Source organism: Primulina tabacum, chromosome 13 (assembly GCF_025594145.1).
Source record: "Primulina tabacum isolate GXHZ01 chromosome 13, ASM2559414v2, whole genome shotgun sequence".
In the NCBI taxonomy this organism is placed as follows: domain Eukaryota; kingdom Viridiplantae; phylum Streptophyta; class Magnoliopsida; order Lamiales; family Gesneriaceae; genus Primulina; species Primulina tabacum.
In genome coordinates, this window is record NC_134562.1 from 1,475,211 (window position 1) to 1,490,987 (window position 15,777).

A 15,777-nucleotide genomic window follows, 5' to 3' on the forward strand; every position below is an offset into this window, starting at 1 on the left:
TTTGTGGGAAGATGAGAGGAACACGTAGCCTGTAAATTCTCCAAGAAGCAACACGTGGCTAGCTCCCGAAAGTTCTTCGAGAATGATACGCGGCAGTTTGTGGTTTAAGGATACCTTGCCACCTTTGTAGTAATTAAATGAAACGTTTGATTTGAAAAATAAAATAATTAAAAAAAATATATAAAAAAAAAGATTGAAGTAGATGATGATAAAATAATATTATATTTGATATGATTGTTAACAACGTGATAAATAATAATCTTTTAATGAATTGACAAAATTGTCCTTCCAATTTTGTGGCAGTGGTCGGCGGCGGAGGTGGTCGACGGTGGTCGGCCGGCCGAAAACGACGGCGACGACGACGATGGGGGCGGTCCGGCTATCGGCCGGTGGTCGATCGACAGGAGGAGACGGCGGTCGGTTGGTCAGCGGTGGTTGGCGTCGGCGGTCGACAACGGCGGTGGTCGGCGGCGGTCGACGGTGGGCGGCCGGCGACGAAGTGGTCGTCCGGCGGTCGGTAGAGGGAAGTGGTTGTGAGTTTGGATTTAGAAGAAGGGTAAAATTGAAAAAATAGGATGGATTAAGAGTGAGATAAATAATCATAGGGGGTGAAGAGTTATTATTTTATCACACCTAATATAAACTAATCATTTATAGGAGGGATTAACTTGATTAAATAAAAAACGTACCAAACATGTGATTATGTAGATTAGAAAAAATAAACTTATCTAATCAATCAAACCAAACACAGCGTAACAAAATAGCTTTCAATACTAACTGAATATTATATTACTATTATGTCAATTAATATTATATTATACACAAGTGATATTTTCCCCATATTTTGTAGAGTTGGTTTTTTTTTAATTAAAAAAACAAAGGAAATTAAATTTAAAAATTACATTTTAATATTTTCTGAATTTTAATGAATTTTTTAACAATTATTTTAGATAAATTTAATCTTTCTTATTATTAATGTCTTTTTAAGCAATTATTTTACATAAATTAATCTTCACGCAAAAGGAAAAAAAATGACAAGTATTACATCAAGACATTAATTTCTCTTTATTTGGTTCAACTTTAATATGATGTATTTAAAATTAACTGAATAATGAATTTGAAAAATCCATGTTAAGTACCACAACAATAACTAAAGTTTTATTTGGTGATGACAATAAAATATGGACAGATTATGAATAATTATTTTTTCCGACATCATATGAAACATCTATTACTCGTTTTACTTTATATTATATTAGAATTTTTTTCCTACTCTAATAGTTTCGACCGATACACATATATATATACTTTCAAATACTTTGACACCAATTTAAAATTATAACGACCAGCTATGTTTGAAAATTCAAAGGAAAGAGTTCAGAACATAAATTGTCAAACATTTAACAACCTAACTTAACAATATTGCAAAATAAGACTAACTCTAACAACCTCTCAAAACCACTCAAAAAGCATCATAAAAGTCGTAAAAATCTTTTTCATAACTTAAACGTAAATCATAATCATAATCGTAATGCGGAAAACCTAGCGCTGGTCCTCAGGTTGTGTGCACCTTCAGTCTAGCAAAATCAACCATCAAAACCTTCATTATCATTAACATCATGCTCACCTACATCCATCACACCTAGTGAGTCTAGTGACTCAACAAACCATAATCTTGATAACAAGTAATATATATACATTCGCATGCAACAAGTGAAAATATTTTTACTTAAAATAACTTCTCATTAACATACATAAACATAAACATTTTTCCTTACATCATTTCATATCACATATTATTTCATCATAAACATTTTCCTTTTCATCATAATTAAGCATCTACGTTTCTTTTATTGAATTCAGATCGTTAATTGTGACTTTCGTTTCATCATAAGGTCGATGGATCCATCTACATGTAACCACAGTACTGGACGGCGGGGACATCAGTGGTACTCTCACCCGTCAACTAAGCCTTGGCCTATTATTATCATATGGAAATACGATCGTCGGGCTCCTTCTGGGGCATTCTCCCATAGACGGGCTCCCTCTGGGGCCTTCTCCTGTAATGAGCTCCTGTGGGGCCTTTTCCCTCACGATATCCCCAATCATATCATCATAGCATCATAACAGGTCACAATTACTTCAGCTCCTCCAACGTTTCATATTTTCATCACGTATAAAAATGATGCATACAAATATCATTTTTCTTTTAAACCAAGCATGCAACATATCTTTTAACTTTAACGTTTTATCATAAAATTCTTTAAACTATTCAGAATAAGCATTTTATCATATATTACAGCATTCGGGGTACTGTCATGACGTTTACTACTTTTCAGGTGTAAAATGACCGTTTTACCCCTAGACGTAAAATTTCTCGGTTTTGACTTTTTCTTATTTTCGATGACACCATACCATCCCAAATAATTATTTAAGTTTAAATAAATTTTATGATATTATTTTTAGATTAAATTCAAGGCTTTTATTTATTTCGTAATTATTAATTTGTAGTGTGTTTTAATCCCGAATTAATTTCAAACTTCAATATTAATTTCCTAAATTTTAAACAAAGATTTTTTATACCTAAATTACCCTCGTGAACCATGATTCGACCCCTCCCCCCATGGACCACGGTTCAACCCTTAGCCGAAACAAACCCTAAAACTGAACCCTACTAGGACACCCTCGAGCCATCTCTCATTTTCTTCGAGCCTCCCCGAGCCAAGCCCTTCCTAGATCTCCCATGGACCCTACTTGACCCTCTTGACTCAAATTAACCCACGCTGCAGCTCTTTGACAGCAACAAGAGCCGTGCGGCGCCTAGCACAAGAACTAGGACTCTTCGAAAACCCAGCTAGAACCCTTAGTCCGATCACCACCCGATCCCTTGCCCTCGTGACCCGTACTGGCCACCCTCAGACCTAGCCTAGCCCAGCCATGACCACCCTGGACGAGCCAATCCTCCTTGCGCACAGCAGCTATACCCGATGGCTTGGGAAGAGTCCCATCATGCATGGGCTCTTCCCCTACGGTTGTGCTTAAGCACTAGCTTGGCTAAGACTCTTCTTCACCCCTAAACACATCCAGCCTGAGCCTTGGTCAAACCCTGGTTCGAGCCGCATGCTGCCTTCCCCTTAACCGAACCCTTGACAACAATACATGCAATAACTTGTTCTAGCTTGTTCTAGTTTTGTGTAGCCTCTAAACCGTTCTTCGTGTGGTCCTTAAACCCGTGTAAAAACTGTTGCTCTATGATCCTATAACATGGCAGCCCCTTCACGCAAATATAAAACAAGTTTCGAACATAAAATCATACCTTATTCATACATGGATACATAAAAACAAAAATATTCAATGAGAAATCATGTTTTTCATGCCAACAATAATCAAACACATATTAGAATGTGATAGATGAGAAAATAAAGATTTATGGCGTGCCTTTGCGTATATTACGCATGAAAACGAGTTGGCGACGCGAAGAACGACGACGTAGATACCTAGGCTGAATTCCCTTCGAAAAACCGTGGTTGTTTCCTCTTCAAAGTGGCGTGTGTGTGTGTCTTCTGATGGGAGGCTTCGTGTGTTTTGTGAGGGGAGGGGGCGTGAGCTTTTAGGTTTAATGGGGAGGGTTTAGGCTTTTAAATATTTGATAATTATTAAGTGTGTAAGCTTAGGCCCATTAGTATGGTATACTAGGCTCATTAAGCCTATTAGTGCATATTTAAAATATTTTGTTTAGGAAAGTTCGTGAAATTATTAGCCGGGATGTCAAAAATTTAATTGATGGATCGTGTGCTGGGCACCTTGAGGTGCTTTGAACACAATAAATCAATGAGCTGCAATTGTTCATGTTCTAAAAATGTTTACACCGATGAATTAAATTCAGTTTGATATAAAATCAAGCGAAAAACACTCGAAGTAATCTTTCGTTAAAAAACACTAATATATTTTATATAATGTGTAACTGAATAATTGAAAATATAGGGAATCATTTTTAACATATATATCAGTTTAGTTATGGTGAAAACTAAACTGACGAATGCTCTAACTGATCAAATCAGTTTGAAAACAGTAGTTAAACAATTAAATACACAAGATATGTTTATGGATGTTGGGAAACTTCAACTACTCCTACGTCACCCCTTCTGCCTCCTCGGGTAGGATATACTAAAAGACTTTGATTAATTACAACAAGTGTAATAACCCACTCAGCTTAGGGCTTACCCAACTGCCTAACTGAACTCCTAGACTAGACTGAAGGCATCACCTTCAAGTCAACATTTTTTTAACATCTATGTGTCAAAAACTACATACACAAATTTATTGTCTTTGTGCAAAACTATGTTTTTGGGTGGTGGGGTGTGTGTGTGTGAGAACTGATAGCTGAAAACAACTCGAAAGGTGTTCTCACACACTGAGAGAATTGTGCTTCTAATCTAAGCAGATAACACGATCAAGTGTTCCCTCTGGGCTGATTGCTTCTTGTAAGCTGATAAGCAATATGCGTGCCCTTTTTCTTTTTTCTGTTTTTTTTATCTTCACACACTTGTTCTTCTCATCCTATATTGATCTTCACTGATCTTTTATTTATAGGTAGGAAATTGATCGTACAGTGAGACTCAATAATTGTATCAGTTGCAGCTTGAATGAGTTCCTTGAAATTTGTGTCTCGACTTTTACGACATCTACACTGAAATATTTTGTCTTTAAGCTTTGCTGCAACGTCCATTATTGTATATTGATCGTACAATAAATTTTCCTCAGTGTGCACAGCTGGATTCCATTGAATAAGCTTGTCGTGTCTGTGAACTAATTGATTCCTAACAGATGTCCTTCAACTAGTGAGTTGAATTGATCTTGAACTGGTTCGGTGAAATCAGTTGGCTCGTCAGCTGAACTGATTTCGCTGCTTCAGTTGAACTGGTCAGCTGAACTCTTCATCAGCTGACCGAGCTTCTAAAGGTCTTCTGCTGAACTCCATATCAGCTGGACAATTAGTTGAACTTGCCTTTGATATATCAGTTGAACTGATTTTGTTTGATCGATCAGTTGACACTTTCAGTTTGCGTTTCAATAGCTTCAGTTTAAGCTTGATAACCGATCAGTTTCAGTTTCAGTTTCTACGCACTTATGTAAACTCATTATAAAAAAAAATAACAAGTTTTGTTTTTATCAAAATCAAGATTGCGAACGTGAAATGTTCCAACAATATCCTCTTTTTTGATGACCACAAAACTTAAACAGTTAAAGAGATTTTACAAAATAAAATAATTGATTCTCCCCCTTTGAGAATCAAAAAGTTAAAAAAAAATTTTAAAAAGATTTTTTTAGTTCGAGGGATAGCAGAAAGAAAAGCTCCCCCTCAACAACTGAATAAAACGATTTGAAAACAATTTTCAATTCGAGGGAAATAAAGCTCTCCCTCACTGAACTGAATAGAAAACTCCCCCTCAAAAATATAATTATTTATGCGATTAATGAAGTTTTAGCATCATTTGACATATATCAGTTCAATTACAGAAAAAACTAACTGGATAAACATGATGTTTATTTAATCAATACGAATCTCTTTTATACATTTAAGCGCACCAACATGTGTAAGCTAATACAATATCAAATATTAAATAACATCAAATATCAGTCAGTTTATATATAGTAGAACTGGATATACTAACAATTGGTCGTTTTGAATGCTTTGTATGATGCATCGATCTTAAGTCTCTTTTGCCAGAAGATCAGCTAATTTGCCTTGGACTTGATGTCTGTGCTGGCTAACTGGTTGAGCTGACTCAAGCTAGACTCAATTGATGCTGAACCACATTGATAATCTAGATTTATTTGATATGACAATGAAGCGTTTGCACTTCTGATGATTAAGCTCCACTTAACTCATCATTTTCGGTTGGTAGTTGGGTTTCGTCTGTTGATCAGTTGAACTGGTAGACTTTCAACTGAAATCTAGTCCACAAAAGAGTTTAGTTGTTCTGCTGTCAGTTGAACTCAAAACCCTACAAGCTGCTAAAACATTAAAGTTAATGAGTCGAGAGAAGTGGTTACAACGTTAGTTGCAGAGCCAAGAACCTTCTATTTTCTCATGGCAAACACATAAAATATTTAAGAGGATTTTGAAATCCATTTTCAATTACATTTTGAAACATATTTTAAAATATCAGTTTTCAAATGTCATTATAACAGCGGGCTCTTATACCAATTGATGGATCGTGTGCTGGGCACCTTGAGGTGCTTTGAACACAATAAATCAATGAGCTGCAATAGCTTGTGTTCTAAAAATGTTTATACCGATGAATTAAATCGAGTTTGACATAAAATCAAGCGGAAAACACTCGAAGTAATCATTCGTTAAAAAACACTGATATATTTTATATCATGTGTAACTGAATAACTGAAAATATAGGGAATAAGTTGTGACATATATCAGTTCACTTATGGTGAAAACTGAACTGACGGATGCTCTAACTGATTAAATCAGTTTGAAAACAGTAGTTAAACAATTAAATACACAAAATATGTTTATGGATGTTCGCAGACTTCAACTGCTCCTACGTCACCCCTTCTACCTCCTCGGGTAGGATATACTAGAAGACTTTTGATTAATTACAACAAGTATAATAACCCACCCAGCTTAGCACTTACCCAACTGCCTAACTGAACTCCTAGACTAGACTGAAGCCAGCACCTTCAAGTCAATACTTGTTTAACGTCTGTGTGTCAAAGACTACATACACAAGTTTATTGCCTTTTTACAAGACTATGTTTTTGGGTTGTGGTGTGTGTGTGTGTGAGAACTGATCTCTGAAAACAACCCAAAAGGTGTTTTCACACACTGAGAGAATTGTGCTTCTAATCTAAGTAGATAACACGATGAAATGTTCCCTCTGAGCTGATTGCTTATTGTAAGCTGATAAGCAATATGCGTGCCATTTTTTTTTCTTCACACTCTTGTTCTTCTCATCCTATATTGGTCTTCACTGATCTTCTATTTAAAGGCATGAAACTGAACGTACAGTGAGATTCAGTAAATGTATTTGTTGCAGCTTGAATGTTTTCCTTGAGATTTGTGTCTCGACTTTTCCGACATCTACACTGGAATATTTTGTCTTTAAGCTTTGCTGCAACGTCCATTATTGTACATTTGATCGTACAATAACTTTTCCTCAGTGTGCATAGCTGGATTCCATTGAATAAGCTTGTCGTGTTCTGCAAACTGATTGATTCCTAACTGATGTTCTTGAACTAGTGAGTTGAACTGATCTTGAACTGGTTCGGTGAAATCAGATGGCTCGTCAGCCGAACTGATTTTCCCTGCTTCAGTTGAACTGGTCAGCTGAACTCTTCATCAGCTGGCCGGACTTCTGTAGGTCTTCTGCTGAACTGTCTATCATCTGGACAATCAGTTGAACTGGTCTTTGATATATCAGTTGAACTGATTCAGTTTGGTCGATCATTTGACACTTTCAATTTGCGTTTCGATAGCTTCAGTTTAAGCTTGATAACTGATCAGTTTTAATTTCTGCGCACTTAGGTAAACTCATTAGAAACAAAATAACAAGTTTTGTTATTATCAAAATCAAGATTGCGAACATGAAATGTTCCAACATTCATATTTTAGCCGAAAATTGAATACCGTTAAAAATTACATCTCGGCGTATAAAATCACCTCAAACTCCTTAATTTCAAAAATATCATAAAGTATCAACCTTATTTTAAATAATTAAAGACAATTATTTAATAAAAATATTTTCCATTTTTTCAACCCTTGGTCTCCGTTCCTCGATCGCATCTCGAATAACCTTTATTATATACATTCAAATAATAAAATCCTATTTTTAACATGAAATCATGAATAGTCACAATTAATTCATGCCAATAAAGTCATTTAATTGGTCATTTTTCATTGTCCTAGATTCGAATACAGTTGGATTACCTTTTGTTGGAAACTGAATTTCAGAAGTTTGACAAACTGAGCGTTTAACTGATCTAAAATATGCGAACTATTGGTTGTCCATAATTGAAGATTAGTGCGCAGTTTCTCGAAGACAACTGACTGATTAGTTGGAAGTTACTATTAGCAAACTGAACTACCTAGAAAACTGACTGATCAGTTGGGACTGATTAGTTACTACAATCAGTTGTAAGCTTATCAGCTGTATTCTATCAGCTGATCCATCAGCTATACACGTCATCAGTTAAGGAAAAGGACGTTCAACCAACAACTACACAAAAGCTGACTGCAACAAGTAGTGAGATAGCCGCATGTCAGAAAAGTTGCATTGTACGATTGTCATAAGAATGTTGACATGGCAAACAACGGATACAAAGTTTCAAATTGTATTTAATATTACCGTTGGAGTCAAAGCCTATAAATAACAGAGAAAATCAGCTGAGATAGAGAGACAACACTCTTAATCTCAACTCTGAATCTGAATCAACACAATTGATATACTGTTACCCTGCTGAAATCTTTGCTCACTCTCATTGTATACACTCATAGTATTCAAGGATATACTTCGAGCTTACAAGCACAAAACATTACTGTTATAATACTTGATCTTGAAGAGATCATTTGTGCTAAATTATTTCAGTCCAGTTGAGTACTGTAAATTGTTTTGTAGCTAAGAGTTTCAGTTTGACATTGTTAAGTCCAAAACTGAAGTGGGTCTGTACAACTGTTTGTATCGATCAAAGCCTTTTAGTATATATCATATCCTTGTGATAGAAGGGGTAACGTAGGAGTGTTTGAAATCTCCGAACATCCATAAAAACTTGTGTCTACTTATTTCAGTTTTTATTCTATCTATCAGTCAGTTTTATTCCCAGCACTTTTATTGTTAACTGATTGATATCGACTGACAAGATTCTCGAGTATCAGTTTATCACTAAACCGACTCATAAACCATAGAAATAGGTTGTGAAAATTGTTAGTGTTTATTCAACCCTCTCCCCCTTCTAAACACTCTTTCACCTTTAACCGATCCTATCAAGTGCTCCCAGAGCAATCTACAAAGTTGATCAAGAAGAAATAAAAGATTATTTTAGCTAGTTAGAATATTCTTTTATTTTTTTATTCTTTGTACGAATATGTACATTGAAAGAGTTGTGAATAAAAGATTGTTTTATCTACAATGAGTTCAGTTGATCAGTTCTTATTTTCTAAGTTTGTCAAACACCAAAAATGGGGAAATTGTTGGAAACTGAATTTCGGAAGTTTGACAAACTGAGCGTTTAATAGATTGAACTAAGTGATCAAGAAGACTGATAGAAACTGATCTAAAATATGCAAAGTATCAGTTGTCCATAACTGAAGAATAGTGCACAGTTTCTAGAAGACAACTGACTGATCAGTTGGAACTGATCAGTTACTACTAGCAAACTAAACTACGCAGACAACTGACTGATCAGTTAGAACTGATCAGTTACTACAATCAGTTGTAAGCTTATCAGCTGATCCTTCAGCTATACACGTCATCAGTTAAGGAAAAGGACGTTCAATCAACAACTACACAAAAGCTTACTGTAACAAGTAGTGGGATAACCGCATGTCAGAAAAGCTGCAGTGTACGATTTTCAGAAGAATGTTGACGTGGCAAATAACGGATACAAAGTTTCAAATTGTATTTAATATTACCGTTGGAGGCAAAGCCTATAAATAGCAGAGAAGAACAGGTGAGAAAGAGAGGCAACACTCTGAATCTCATCTCTGAATCTGAATCAACCCAATAGATATATTGTTACTCTGCTGAAATCTTTGCTCACTCTCATTGTAAACGCTCATAGCATTTAAGGCTATACTTCGAGCTTACAAGCACAAACCATTATTTTTATAATACTTGATCTTGAAGAGATCAGTTGTGCTAAGTTATTTTAGTCCAATTGAGTACTGTAAATTTTTTTGTAACTAAAGTTTCAGTTTGGCATTGTTAAGTCCAAAACTAAAGTGGGTCTGTACAACTGTTTGTATTGATCAAAGTTTTTAGTAAATATCATATATTTGTAATAGAAGGGGTGACGTAGAAGTGTTTGAAATCTCCGAACATCCATAAAAACTTGTGTCTTCTTATTTCAATTTTTATTTTATATATCAGTAAGTTTATTTCTGCACTTTTATTGTTAACTGATTGATATCGACTGATAAGATTCCCGAGCATCAGTTTATCACTAAACTGACTCATAAACAAGAGAAAAGGTTGTGAAAATTGTTATTGTTTATTCAACTCCCTTCTAAACACTCTTTCACTTTTAACCGATTCCTATCACGTTTTCTTATTTTTGGACCTTACATCATATATGATTAATTCATCCAAATATATATTATTTACTAGCCACCGAAGCACACGCGTTGCGTGTGTCATGAATATATGAGGTTAATTTATTAAACATTCGTGATTTTACAACATCATGACAATAAAAAATTTTGTACTTGATCCATGAAAAGCAAGAGATTAGAAAGCTTAAATAAATATGCAAAACTCAATTTGTTACCTCACATGATATATGTGTTGATTTTAAAAAATAATATTATTTTGAAGCAGTAATATCAGATCATGTGAAATAATGATTAATTTTAATGTAAAAGAAATAAACAAATAGTCAAAAAATTGTCTAAAAAATATGAGAATAGCATTAAACTAAAATTTATTGAATATAAAAACTTAAATTTGTGTTCTACATTCACCTAATAAATTGAAATAAATATTCAAGTTGTAGATATCCTTAAGCATTTTATGCATAAGCTAAACCCTTTATGATCAAGAGTAATAAGAAAATATTCCTTTTATCGAATCATACTATAGTTCAACCTAAACATACAAAATAAATAAAACAATCTATTAAAGCGTGCTATAAATAATCGATATGACAGAACAAAATGTAAACTACTGCAAAGATTTCGCTAAATACACGGTAAATAAATAAACATTTTAGAAACGTTTATTTTCCCGTAATGGAAAGAACCCGAAGGGTTTGGACAAGTTGCATTTGATGTCATGTTCCTCACGTGAACACCGTTTCAAGTATAGTTCTTGATAAATATTTGATGCATTGCATATTCATTTGCTAGTTTCTTTCAAACTCATGAATAAGATCTTGGAGTACCTGTAAGTTCTGGCTTGGGCAGTAGACCACTCCATTTGGGAAGGTTGACCAGGTGGTAAGGGTCCAGAAACAGAACAAAATTTCTAAAATATGCAATGACACAAAAAAATGTAAACTACTACAAAGATTTCGCTAAATACACGATAAATAAATAAACGTTTCTAAAATCCTTAAATAAATGTTTCTAAAATCCTTAAATGAAAAAAATCTTTGATTTCAATCGTTGTTTCTACTCATAATGATTATTTTTTGAAATTTTTTTGAAAAACCTTACTTTAATTTTTCTATTTAAGGATTTTAGAAACGTTTATTTATGACATGTTTTAGTTTCAATAATTCAAGCAATGCAATAACAGATTTACCTTAAACATGAATATACCAGCATTACATCGATATACATTGAAGAAAGTTGATGGCAGAAGATGGTAACATGTTTTAATTGGATAAACTATTGTGGAAACATGAATAAGATTTGGGATGAGAGATTAGTGTCTCATACAAATAATTTTTTTTTTCAAAATAAATTTTTTTATATAAAATGTAAAATACAATAAGTCTCAAATATTATATCATCATAATACCATACATTATTTTGTTACAACATGAGAATATCAGCAGCGAAAACAACATTGGGAAGTAACATGAAAATTGTGTCCCAAATGATACACAGATGCCGTGTGCTACACATTTCAAACAATATACACAAATTAAAACACCAAAGTGAAAGCAAAAGAAGAAAAACATACAGATACAATACCTCTTTGTAAGAAGGAACCTTCGACTTGAAAAAATGCGCACCTTACATACAATACAACCATTAGTATTGATTAGCTAAATATATACCTCAGTTATAGCAGTATATCACCAAAAATAAGAAGTAAAGATTAACAACCTTATTTCGGAAGCTTAAATAAATAAAAAATACATAATGACAACATTATACTCTAGATCCAAATCAAAATTTGATAAAATTAGTTTAAAATTAAATGAGGGTCGTAGTTGTCTATCATTTTGTAAAAGAAAAAGCTCAGGCATCTCATACCTCAAGACAAAACACCAAGTGTAGTATTTTTTTTTTTTTGTTGAATATTACATTCAAATATTGAGAAGGCATCCGAGAACATTGAGTTATGAATCCAAACCAAAATTATGCAAATCACAAAGGAATAAAAATTTTAAGTGTGTTAATGTTTAAGCCCGTATCCCATTTCCAAAGTGAAAAGAATAAAAAATTTACATTATTTAACGAAATTACTTGAATACCAAAAAGATAATTAATATATTATTTAGAACTTGTTTCAAGCTTGTTTTTTTTTAATTTTGTTAAATTTCAAAGGGAACGACGACTCTACAACTTCTCATTTATTTTTATTTAATTCAATTATTTTTGTGTCAACTGGTGCAAACTTTGCGTAACATCAAAAATCATTATTATACAACAAAGAACCTTGCACAACATCAAAATGGATGAATTGCAAGGAAGCCTTAAATCTACGCTTCTTTTGCAAAACAAAATTAATAACAATAAAGGAAATAAAAAAGTGAGTAGATAACCATTAACTTTATGTGTCGTCGCATAAGTTTTTTCTCTCCTGCGCTTCTTTTATGGTTATTTATTAATACATAATAGAACAATTAGATGTTTTTAGTTTAAACTGATAACTTTCAATAAATAAAAGGTGAAAATGAAAAATCGTGTGAATTGGGCAAAATAAGAAACAATTTTTCGTGAATTTTTGATAAATCAAACCTTTCGCTTTGTTGCCTTTCGTCCTAATTTTGTACTGTCGAATTCAGACATATCAAAAACTGAATTCGTGTTTTATCGGATTCAATTTGGTTCCAAAAGAATAAGAGAAGCACAATTTTACAACCATCTATTACCGGTCTGTCTCGTAAAATAATTCGTAAATTGAAACCAATAATAACGGGAAATATTGAGGAAAAAAAGTCAAACCTCTCATAATTAGCTGCTTCAGAATTTGCCCGTGTCACAATTTGCCTACCATCTGCATCCATTCCAGCAACAGCCTGCAAATGGAAGAGCATTAACAAAGACACAATAAGAACTTAAACTATAAAATTATTTCCATGAATCTGCTAAACTTAAATATGCTATATATATGTTTGTATATATGACATATGAACACGTGAGTAATTAGCAATACCACATAGTGGTGTCAATCCTTCTCATTGTTTGTTCTAGCAAATTAAACTAAGGTTGCTTCACCAAGTCTTCTTGTTCAAGGACTCAAAGATGAATGAAGTCATAAATCTCAAACTAAGTTCAAGACAGACTATGGAGCAGGGACTTTTTCCCCTCGGGTAAAATTGTACGGACTTAGATCCGTTTTATTTGGATTTGGTTTGTGTATGCTAAATGGGTGTTGCTGGTTTTTCTAACCGGAATAATTTGGTTATGTCCATTTAAATTTAGAGTTCTCACTGCATAATGATGAAGTCTTGTAATTTAATGATATGTTCCGGTTCAAAAATAAAATGAGACCCCATTTAGAGAGCGTCAAACTACAAAAATTAAAGAATCAGGGTTGAGGAATACAGTTACAGAGGAGTTGGAAAAGATTGTTTGTCCATTCAATCGATAAGGCAGGGAATTCTTGACAACTAAATTGACTTAAGAACATAATACAAACACCTGTAGTGCAAGTCTTAAGAACATAATACAAACACCTGCAGTGCAAGTTTGCAACCAAATTTCTCAAGAAACCCATAATTTCAAGAAAAAAAATTCCCAATACACAATCACACATTAAAACCTTAGTATGAACTGATAATATAATCAAAGAGATAACTTACTTCGAATGTATTAAACACATAATCGTCTCAGAATCCACGTTTCAATTCCCTAGATGAATTCGAGAAACACAAGATTTCAATTAGAATGTAGGGTGTCAGTGATATTGACGCTAATAGATTTATGATACAAACTCAAGAAATCGAGGAATTAGAAAGCTGCAAGAGAAAAATAGACATAACATCATGAAAAGAGAGACCATTTACCTTCCTGAATTATTGACATCGATGCCGCCCAAAGTCAAATTCACTTCACCACCACGCTGTGTAAGTGCACTGTAAATGGAGGAGAAGTTGGTCATATTCAGTCATTTCAATATCATATGACATATTAACGAACTTTAAATATATGAAACTGCTCCAGCAAAGTCATTGTGCAGATAAAACAACGAGTTTGCTAAATCGATTTTACAGGCAAATTAAAGAGAAGGGAAACAGAGATGTTCATGTACTAACATGGTCATTCTTGAAGAAAACCAGAGAGGTGCGTGTAAGAATACACCATCTCTTCTTCCAAGACTTCCACCCCAAACGTGCAAATTTTTGAGTGGTTAGTGAACTCACAAAACCGACAATAACACCAATGAGACTGACGAGGCAATCACAATAAAGAATGGATGCCAAGAATTGGTCCAATTTTTAGCATACAATCAGGAAGTAATGCTCCTGATATTAATAAGTGCAGCATACGACAAAGTGTAATATTATATTCTTTTCATAGATTAATCAACAAAATCCAAACATTAGACTCTAACCAATATTCAAATGTCGCAACTACTGTTTTTGAAAATTCCGAAGCTCCACAAAAGTTGAACACGGAGAAATGAAGAAGTTACGACAAACAACGGTAAGAAAATGTCAGATTTTGGAGCGGCCTTTGGTAAAAATATAATTTATAACAACCATTCTCGAAATGATTTTCAATGAGACATTATTTCAAACAGTTTGAGGGAAATTGAGTCAATATCGAGGACCTTTATCAAGCCATGTTTTTGGTTGACATAAAGAAGGAAACGAACAACTTCTCGATGCAAAATTTATCTTGACATTCATATCAAAATCACAAGTACAATAAATTTAAATAAGTAAATCAAGAGGAAAAAAAACAGAACTGTATCGAGACACGAATGCACAAAATATCTAACAAATATTTCCCGTTGCTAAATTAAAAGCATGAACGTCCATGAACGATATAGATGATTTTTTGAAAAAAAATATTACAAAAGAAAATTCGACTTATCAAAACTCAATTTGTGTTCTTTCGAATTCAATTTGGTTCCAAGAAGAAGAAGAGAAACAAAAATTTACAACCACCTATTTCCCGATCTGGCCTGTAAAATAATTCTTAAATCAAAACCGACAACAACGAGAGACATTGAGGAAAACATTCACAAACTAACTTGTTTCAAAATCCAAGCGTGGTGGAAATTTGGAGAAGAAATTGTGAGCTGAGTAGAAAAGAGGAAAAACGTTAGCATCACAAACTTATCTGCTCTGAGCGTGGTGGAAATTAGGAAAAGAAATCGTGGGTTGAGCAGAAAAGAGAGCAAACGTGAGCAGTTTCCTTATGACGGTGAATACAATTGATGTGAATCCACGTACGAATAAAAAGCAAACACGATTAAATATGAATCGCGCCCTCAATTTAATAACGAACAAGGAATTCGTGTTGTTCCGATCTTTTGATTCAAGCAATACGTGATTTTCACCTCTAAACTATGACAAGTTTAGCAACAAATAATCACAAAGAAACAACCGAAATTTGACGAACCTTCAAAGAACAAGCCCTTGACAATCCGCGCAAGAATGATCGACAAATGCCACAAAGTTAAAACTTTGATAAGTTTGATT

The 15,777-nt window shown here is 33.8% G+C and overlaps 2 long non-coding RNA genes across 2 annotated transcripts; one reads left to right on the forward strand and one right to left on the reverse strand.

Annotated features, from left to right (window-relative positions):
• Window positions 1-10,775: 10,775 nt before the first annotated feature.
• Window positions 10,776-12,172, forward strand: LOC142523456 (uncharacterized). Its single transcript, XR_012814669.1, has 2 exons — window positions 10,776-11,000; window positions 11,101-12,172. It is a non-coding gene; the product is annotated as an uncharacterized LOC142523456 (long non-coding RNA).
• LOC142523455 (uncharacterized) lies at window positions 11,828-15,460 on the reverse strand. Its single transcript, XR_012814668.1, has 4 exons — window positions 14,134-15,460; window positions 13,930-13,978; window positions 13,070-13,143; window positions 11,828-11,910 (listed from the first exon to the last, which is right to left on the reverse strand). It is a non-coding gene; the product is annotated as an uncharacterized LOC142523455 (long non-coding RNA).
• Between the last annotated feature and the right edge of the window lie 317 nt (window positions 15,461-15,777).